This window comes from Antechinus flavipes, chromosome 1, assembly GCF_016432865.1.
Source record: "Antechinus flavipes isolate AdamAnt ecotype Samford, QLD, Australia chromosome 1, AdamAnt_v2, whole genome shotgun sequence".
NCBI classification, from domain to species: domain Eukaryota; kingdom Metazoa; phylum Chordata; class Mammalia; order Dasyuromorphia; family Dasyuridae; genus Antechinus; species Antechinus flavipes.
Genome location: NC_067398.1, coordinates 629,221,830 through 629,231,220, shown reverse-complemented (window position 1 = coordinate 629,231,220; position 9,391 = coordinate 629,221,830). Strand labels below are relative to the sequence as shown.

Here is a 9,391-nt window from a genome sequence, read left to right as displayed (position 1 = left end):
GAAGTCAGGAGGATTTGAGTTCAAATCTGACCTCAAACACTTAATACTTCCTGGCTGTGTGACCCTGGGCAAGTCATTTAACCCCAATTTCCTCAGCAAAAAAAGAAAGAAAGAAAGAAAGAAAGAACGACAGAAAGAAAAATACATAAAAGAAAAAACAGAAAACATAGACTGAATTGTGAGAGATCTTGACTTTGACCTTGACCTATATGTGATGGACCCTTTTGGCAATCTAGTAAAGCTTAACATCATTATTGTATTTGTTTCTTATAATTAAAAAAAATTTTTTTTGGAGGTAATTTGGGTTAAGTGATTTGCTCAGGGTTACATAGCTAATATCTGAAACCACATTTGAACTCAGGTCTTCTAACTCTAGGGCTAGTCCTTTGCGGCTACACCACTGAACTGCCCTGCTACATTCAAAATTTAAAGAAATGTTAAATTTCATTTAAAAGTTAATGAAGGAAAAATCATTTATTAAATGCTAACTGTGTGGCAGGCATTATAGTAAGTACTTAACAGATATTATCTTATTTGATCTTCATAACTACTTTGGGAAGTAAATGCTATTATTATTTCCATTTTATAATTAAGGAAACTAAGACAAACAGGGTTAAATGATTTGCCCAAGTATCACATATCTAGCAAATATCTGAAGCTGGATATCTTTTCTTTTCTTTTCTTTTCTTTTTTAATTGGAGTTAAGTGACTTGCCTAGGGTCACACAGCTAGGAAGTGTTAAGTGTCTGAGGTCAGATTTGAACTCGGGTCCTCCTGACTTCAGAGCTGATGCTCTATCCATCGCGCCACCTAACTGTGGTTGACCTGGGATTTGAACTCAGGTCTTCCTGCCTCTGCCAGGTTCAGCATTCTATCTACCATGTCACCTAATATGCTTTTAATAAAAAAGTGATTTTATTTTTTTCCACCAAAGTTCAGAAGCCCTAGAAATCAATACAGGGTCGTCTGGTATCCCAGGATAGAAGAAATCTGGGCAAGAGAACCTGATAGTTTTTTGGTTTGTTTGTTTGTTTGTTTTAAGCTCATGGACTCATAGAATCCCAGAGTTGGAAAGGACCTAAGAGGTCACGTAGTACAATCACTACTTAATAGGACTCTTTCTTATAATAAAATCTCTGTCGGGCAGTGTTCCAGCCTCTGTTTAAAGACTTTCAATAGCAGGGAACTCATTATCTCCTAGTGGAATGCTCCATTGTTGGACAACCAGGAGCCAATCAATACAAACAGCCCGGCTTGGACTAAGTACCAAGATTCCAATCCAGCCTCTGGTATTTACTACCAGAAGTATAATCTTTGAGTACTAAGCCCATGGACCTCAGTTTTTTCATCTTAGTTATTCTTAATTCATGATTAATTATTAGTTATTTATTACCTCAGGATTGATATAATTAATTACAATTGAATTATAATAGCATTTAGATAGCTATATGACCTTGTTAGGAAGTAGTACAAATTCAAAGTAAAACAATGATACAATGTGAAGCATAATATAATAACTAACAGAAATAGATACCTTCATAAGATGTACAAAATGCTATCTAAATATTATCTTACTTGGTCCTCACAGTCCAAGTTAATAAGAATTTATTAAGTGATACTATATGCAAGACAGTATACTGGGCCAATCACTCATTCAAATAACAAGCATTTATTAAGCACCTACAATGTGCTAGATTCCAAATGAAGTCATTGCTGCTCCTAAGGAGTTTATATTCTATCCAGATAGACAATAAGTACATATATAAATGTTTGTGCTCGTGATATGGAATCAGTGTTCAAAATAATAACCTAGCATGGTAGTTATCATTTCTAGTTAAGTGGGGCTCAGAGAGATGAAGAGATGTATTATTAAATCCTAGACATAGTCAGTGTGTTAGGATTTGAATCCAAATCTTGTCTGACTCAGAGTAATGAGTAGGTGATGCCATGTTATTTCCTTAAACCCAGACCTAAAACACCTCCGAAGTCTCAGACTTGGATCTATTCCAGAGATTTCTACTTTTTTTTTTTTTTTTTTTTTTTAATAAAACAATTCTCTAATCTTCCTGTTTTCTGGTACTGACCAAGTGTCTCAGAGGTCAGCAATGACCTGTTAGTGATTTGACATGAGTTCACTTGCCTTATAGGGTCCTACAATGGAGAGAAGGAAGAGGAAAAAAATTTAAAAGTATGAAAAGGTAGAAGGAAGCAGGATGACATGTGGTAAGGGTAAAGGGCAGTTGAGGTTGAGTGCTGAGCTTCAAGCCAGGATGGCTTGAATTTAAAATCCAGCTGTGTGATTCTGGGCAAGTCACTTAATTTCCTTCTGCCTCAGTTTCCTCAACTGTAAAATGGAAATAATAATAGTACCTCACTCCCAGGGTTGTTGTGAGGACCAAATGAGATATCAGTGAAGCAATTAGTCTAGTACCTGGCACTGGAGAAATGCTTATTTCTTCCTCTTTTCCTAGAGATCACTTTCCTCATAACAACCCTGGGAAATGGGTCCATAGTAGTGAGAGTGTTGGATTTTGATATTTAAGGCTTCTAGATTAAAATGTTAACTTCTGCCTTCTCTTTGCTATTTTTGTCCTTGGCTTTCCAGTCCTACATTCTTTTTGCCATAGCAGCAGTGGTTGTGCAGAGACAAGAAGGAAATCCAGTATGGCCAGTCTTCAGAGGAAGAAATGCAAAGTAGTTGCAATAGCTTTGTTGTTTTTGTTGTGTGTCTGTCTTTCTGGAAGAGGACATCGGGAGGTGATGTCATGATCTGCAAGTGAACTGGATTTCAGTAAGGGAGAGCTGGGTGAGGTCACCTGCCTCACTTTCCCCTCCGGAGCCATCTGGGTCCAATGGCCAGATAAGAATCAGGATGATGGAGATGGCCCTGCATGTAGTGGGAGGTCTTGGCCTTTTAGGTTTTTCCTAGATCACAGTTTTACTGATGCAATTCCCATTCAGTGACTAAGGCTGGGTGAAAATGGGGTAGACAATGGTTTCTTTCCCCTAGTCAAAAAAAAAATTATATATATGTATAAAATATATATAAAACATGACATAAATATATAATATATATATGTATATATATATATATATGTATATACATATATCTCTAAAGGAAGACCCTTTAGGATCAAAGGAAGACCAAATATATAATATCTTTACATATGCTTGGAAGAAATGGTATTGATCATAGGCACAATTGCTGTCAACTCAGCCACTATGCTGAGTCCATAGAAACAAAAATGAAACATTTCTCAGGCCGCTTATATTCCACTGGGAGAAATATATGCACATATAAGTTAATATAAATTGACAAGGATGGGCGCAGCTAGGTGGCTGAGTGGTTATAGCACCAGGTCTGGAGTCAGAAAGACCTTAATGAAATCTGTCCTCAATCACTTACTAGATGTGTGATCCTGGGCAAGTCTCTCTATTTGCCTTAAACCACTGGAGAAGCACACGATGAACCACTGCTGTATCTTTGCTAGGAAAACTTGATAGACGGTATGATCTGTGGGGACATGAAGAATCAGACTCTACTCAGATACTGGCTCAACAATAAGATACAAGTAATTTTAGGAAAGGGATAGATTAGAAAAAGTCTTCCATATAGCATGGGGATTTGCTTTGAGGGATGTAAAGACTTTTTAGGAGGCAAAGATGAGGAAGAAAAGTACCAGATGTACCCTCCCCTTCCATCCCACATCTCTGTTCTCCCACTGAGGACTCACACTCACAAGTTGCATCCCCAGAGTCCAGCTGTCTATAGGATTCCAAGTAACCCTAAGGGCTGGAGTTTCTCATACTATTATTACCCAGGGGTCCTTATCAGGGTGCCTCCATCAACAATAAGGCAGTAGCCTGAATTAGCCTTTAGAGAAAGGAATTACTGAGCTTGTATAATAAGAACAGATGGTAGAATATTGGTATAAAACAATCTCCTTAAAATAGAGGTTACACATTTTTCATATAAAAACAAGATTCCTGGAGAAAGCTGGCACAAAGTATAACAGAAAAATGGAGGTGGCAAAGGGCAATACCCCTTTGTAGGGTCTGCATGAAGTTCTCCTTGGCTCTGTTAGATCTGAGCCTTGGTACCACTACTGAGTCCGCAGGCAATACTCTGCTGCCACTGTACTTGGATGCTGTCCTTGTCCTTGGGGACTGTCTACATCTGTAGGTGTTTCCTCCCTCATTGACTACTACTGCTCTACTGAGACCTCTGCATTACCTGAAAAGGAAAAGGAAGAAAGAGATTCTCTGCTTCTCTCTCCCAGGAGTTGCTCCATAGACTTGCCAGTTTCTGGACATTTGAGAGTTCTGAATTGGTTTGTTATTTTTATAGATAGATTCAGAAGTCTATCTAATTCTTTCATCAGATCTCAAAATATTTCCTTTATGATTCCATCTATTTTTATCCAATGATCAAAGCACTGGATCATTCCCAAAGTGATTAAGGTTATGTTTCCATTTCTGATTGACTCTTAGATGTCTGAGCCTTCTAGAGACTGCTAGATAGTACAGTAGAGAGAGCAATGGGCCTGGAGTCAAGAAGACAGTAGTTCAAATATGACCCCAGATGGTTTCTAGCTCTGTGATCTCTGGATAAGTCACTTGATTTCTGTTTGTCTCAGTTTCCATTACTGTAAAATGGGGACCATAATACTATTTACCTCCCAGAGTTATTGTGAGGATCAAGTGAAATAATATTTGTAAAATGTTTAGCACCATCTGGCACATAGTAGGTACTATATAAATGCTAGTTACAATAATGATGACAATTATTATTTTATGTAATTATGTTAATAGAGGTGGAGTTTGAACCTCATCCTTAAAGGCAAGAGTATAGACTGTGTAAAGAAGGGAAATGTTATGCTGTAGGGGAGGAATAGCAAGAATGTCAGTTTTGTTGTAATATAGAGGGAGGAATAAAGGGAAGGTATGTGAAATAAATTTAAAAATATAGGATGGAGTCAGATCATGAATGATTTTACACATCAGAAAGAGACGTTATTCTGTCCCTAACAGGGTCTCATTAAGAAAGGAAGTAGCAGGGCAAAAACTATGCTTGAGATATCACTTTGTTAAGTGGAAGATGATTTGGAGCATCTGAAGGCAAAGACCAATTAGAAGGCTATTGGATAAGTATAATATTAGGTCAAAAGAATCAAGGTGCTTTAGAAAGGTGCAAAAATAAAGAGCTAGGGAAGTGGAGTGGGGGGAAGGAGGAAGAAAAGGAGGAGAATAGGGGAAAGCCCCTTGAAGAATCTGGGCTGAGGACAGAAGGAATAGAAGGCTTCTGAAAGATAGAGATGAGGAAGGAGTGAGTGTCTTTCAGGCTTGGGAAATGGTCTGAATATCTGCACCAAAGCTGGAGATGAAATGTTGAGTTTGAGAAATAGTTCTGGTTGTCTAGTTCAAAAGTACTGATTGAATGCCAATCTTTCATTCTTCTTCTTCTTCTTTTTTTTTTTTTAAAGGATTTTATTTTCCCAAATGCATGTAAAGATAGTTTTCAACATTCACTTTTGTAAAACTTTGTGTTGTAAATTTTTCTCCTCTTCCTTCTTATCTACTCCTCCCCAAGATGGCAAGCAATCTAATAGAGGTCAAATATGTCTAATCCTTTTAAACATATTTCCATATCTATCATTCTTTCATCTTTTTTTGACTTATGCCTCATGATGGTAAGAAAATTTGCAAAAGCTCTGTCTGTAGAACAGAGGTTCCAACATTGTTCAGCTGTTTCAGTCCTATCTGACTCTTTGGGACCCCACTAGGAGTTTTCTTAGCAAAGATACTCTGGAGTGATTTCCATTCCCTCCTCTGGCTCATTTTATAGTTGGAGAACTGAAGCAAACAGGGTAATATGTTTTGCATTGGTTATATTAGCTGGTGTTTGAGGGTGGATTTGAACTCAGGTCTTCCTAATTCTAGGCCTAGAGCTCTGAGTTTCCATCAGGTTCTGCTATTCAGGAAAGGCTTTAGTCAGCAATACTCTATTTGTCATTTGCAGGATTAGCTGAATGAAATGTGGAGAGAGTCATCACCAGAAGATTGGCTAAAAGAAGGAAACAATTTTTGGCAGTAGCAAATCACAAAATCATTTTTTAAGATGTGGTTAATCTTTCCTCTAAATTAGTACAGGCAATCCAAGCAAAGATAAAAAATTAATAAAAATGCCTATATAAAATATATTTATAAATAATATATTTAATATATGCACATATGTGTACATATACATGCATATGCGTGTGTCCATATGTTTATGATATATGTGTACACACATATAGCTTTATATTACTATACCACATATAGCTTTCACCACATAAAAGATGAATAAAGTGCAGTCCCTATTGTCAGAGAACTTACACTCCCATTAGATTATAAAATCACTGAGGGCATTATATATATATATATATATATATATATATATATATATATATATCTCCATGTATTTATTTATTTTTAAAATTTATTTATTTGTATCCTTGGTGCTTAGCACAGTGCCTTGTACATACAGAAGCACCCTCAACTAACATTTTCAGCTGAATTGTAGACTCTAATAATGGAGATAAAAGATGGAGGCAATATCGCATATTGGCTAGAAAGCCTGTGTCTGGATTCAGGATGGCTGAGGTTCAAGTTGCAGATTAGTTTTTAGCTGTGTATTGGTAAAAGGGTTTTCTCTTAGATAGACCAAAATCATCATAAATTGAATTCAAAAGAAGAAAAAAGCAAGATAGACACAAGTTATTGAAATACAAAATAGCACATGGGAAATGCAGAGGAGACAAAATATTGAGTCCTGAGAAAGGAGGGACCTCTCACTACTAGATGACTGGAAAACAGACTACTTCATGAAAGGCTTTCTTTATTGGTATAACTAGAGGAACTGACCTCATTGTTACATTCCTGTGAAACCTGAAAAGTATACCAGGTTTCATGCCAAGAAACTGAATTGCTTCCATTTGAATTGTCTAAGAAAGATTCTGAAGATCCTGGTGGGATAAGATACCATACACTGAGGTCCTTTCTCAAACTAAACTGACAAGCATTCCAACTCTACGCAGAGAGCACAACTCTGTTGAGCTGGCCACATTATTCAAATGCCAAGTGTATCCTTTCCAAGAAGATTATTTAATGGAGAACTCACATAGGATGAGCACTCACAAGGTGGTCAGAAAAAGCGATACAAGGACACTCTTAAGGTCTTTCTTAAGAACTTTATAATTGATTATATGACATGGGAGACACTGGCATAGGACAAGTCAGCATCAGAGAAGGTACTGTGAAATTGAATTAGCCCAAAGGAAATGTGAGATGTGCATCATAGAGACTATGTGTGTCCTACCTGTGGCAAAGCATTCTGAGCTTGCATTGGTCTGCTCAGCCACAGTTGGATACATTGTAAACTCGACTCCAACATAGTAATGTCATTTTGGTCCTCTTCAAGAACCAAGGACAACAACCAACCAATTAGAGGTTTGAACTAGATACTAATCCCTTTTCAGTGCTAATATTCTATGATACTTAGATAAAAGACAAATTATACACAGTTGGAAATTCATTCACCCAAAAATTACTTATTAAATCTATTACTCACATATACCCTTCTACACCTGTTTTGCTGGAGAAGCCAACTTTCCTGGAGCAATTAAGTAATCACAGTAGGCAGTTCATGCTTAAGGCCTTAAAAGAGTGATGGAGATATTAAAAGCTGTATGTGATGAAGGCTCAGGTGATTTATCCCTTCTAGATAGATGGTGAAAGTGATTGGGAGAAAGGACAGGCAAAATAATTTAAAGGAAGAGCTAGTCAGAGGGAGATCTTGTAGAAAGAAGAGAGGAGGAAGGAAGACTGTTGGATGGACAGAACAGAGACTTAATGGGAGGAAACATCTGGAGCCCTGTATTCATTTCTGGTTGCCATATTTTAGGGAAAATAGACCAAATGGGACATCTCTAAAAGTGGGCAATTAGAATGGTATAGAAGAATATTTGAATATTAACCTAACATCTTTTAGTTTGGTTTTCTCATCTATAGAATGACTTTGTTCTACATTATTTTTAAAACCTCTTATAGACTGAGAGACAATGGTAAAAAGACTTGAAATGATTAATTAATAAGCATTTATTCAGATTTACTGTTTGCCATGTAATGGAGATATAAAGATGAAAAAATAAAGTCTTTACCATAACAAAACTTATATATATATATACAAATAACTATAACACATATATAAAGAAATTTGGAAAGAAGTAAAAACTGTTAACAACTGGGGACTCCAGGATGGGAGTGAGAATAAGAAACAACTCAGGAAAGGCCTCATGTAGGTCTGGAGTGGCACCCATGGTATCCTTGAAGGAAGTCAGTGATAATAAGAGATAGAAATGAAGAAGGGTTGGCATTCTATGGGAGGGAGAGAACTAGAAGAGACCTCACAATTTACAGATGAAACTCAGATTGAAGAGGTTGAATTCTAGTTAGTCAGATTTGTGAAAAACTTTAAATGCCATACTTTCCAGAGTTTGTATTTAGAGGTATTAAGAAACTTTTGGTATTTTTGAGAATAAGAGGAGGTGGGTGACTGAATTAGATTTGTTTTAAGAATATTCATCCACTTGGAATATGGATTGGAGATGAGAGGAAATGGGAGTCCAATTAGGCTTCACTCCCAAGCTCAAGATAAAGGACTGAGTTCAGAAAAGTTGATAGATGTTAGTTTTTTTAGAGAGAGATTCAAATGCCATATAGCAAAACTGCTTATCAATTAGTAATCAAGTCCAAAAAGTATTTATTAAGCACTGAAGTTATTGCTTGTTGACAGCACTTACTATGCCTGAAACTCTGGACTAAACCTGTAATACAAAGGAAGGCAAAACAAAGTTCCTCCTCTCAGGAAGCCCACAATCTAAAGGGGAAGACGATGAGATGTAAGCAATTACGAAAAAACAATACGTGTACAAGAAAAATATTTACTGTCCAAAAGTGGAGTAAAAAGCTAATAAGAATTGTCCACTTAATGGAGATTTTAAAGAAATGACCTGAGGGCAATTGGTTTTATTTCGTGCCTGGCATTTAATTCTTTGCCCCTTTTCCTGTAAGGGATTCTTGCGTAGTTGGACTGGTTGGACTAGGTGGCTGAAGAAGGAAAGGAGATTGATGGGTAGAAGAGAAAGTTAGAGAATCTCCGTTACGGGAGTCAAGGAAGGAGAGAGACAAATCGGGTGTGTGAAGGAAGTTGGAGGAAGATTTCGGAATCCCGGGGACTTCCAATAGGAGCGAATGGGAAGGAAAATGGAGAAGGCAGGAAGGAGGATGGGGAAATGAGGCTAGCCGAAGCTGGTGTTAATAAGCCACCCAGCAACCGAGGAGGGGTGTGGAG

General features: G+C 37.2%; 1 long non-coding RNA gene across 1 annotated transcript; it reads right to left on the bottom strand.

The window, feature by feature from the left end:
• Positions 1–1,643: 1,643 nt before the first annotated feature.
• On the bottom strand, positions 1,644–4,306 carry LOC127539379 (uncharacterized). The gene is made up of 3 exons (XR_007947917.1): positions 4,235–4,306; positions 3,407–3,514; positions 1,644–3,006 (listed from the first exon to the last, which is right to left on the bottom strand). It is a non-coding gene; the product is annotated as an uncharacterized LOC127539379 (long non-coding RNA).
• Between the last annotated feature and the right edge of the window lie 5,085 nt (positions 4,307–9,391).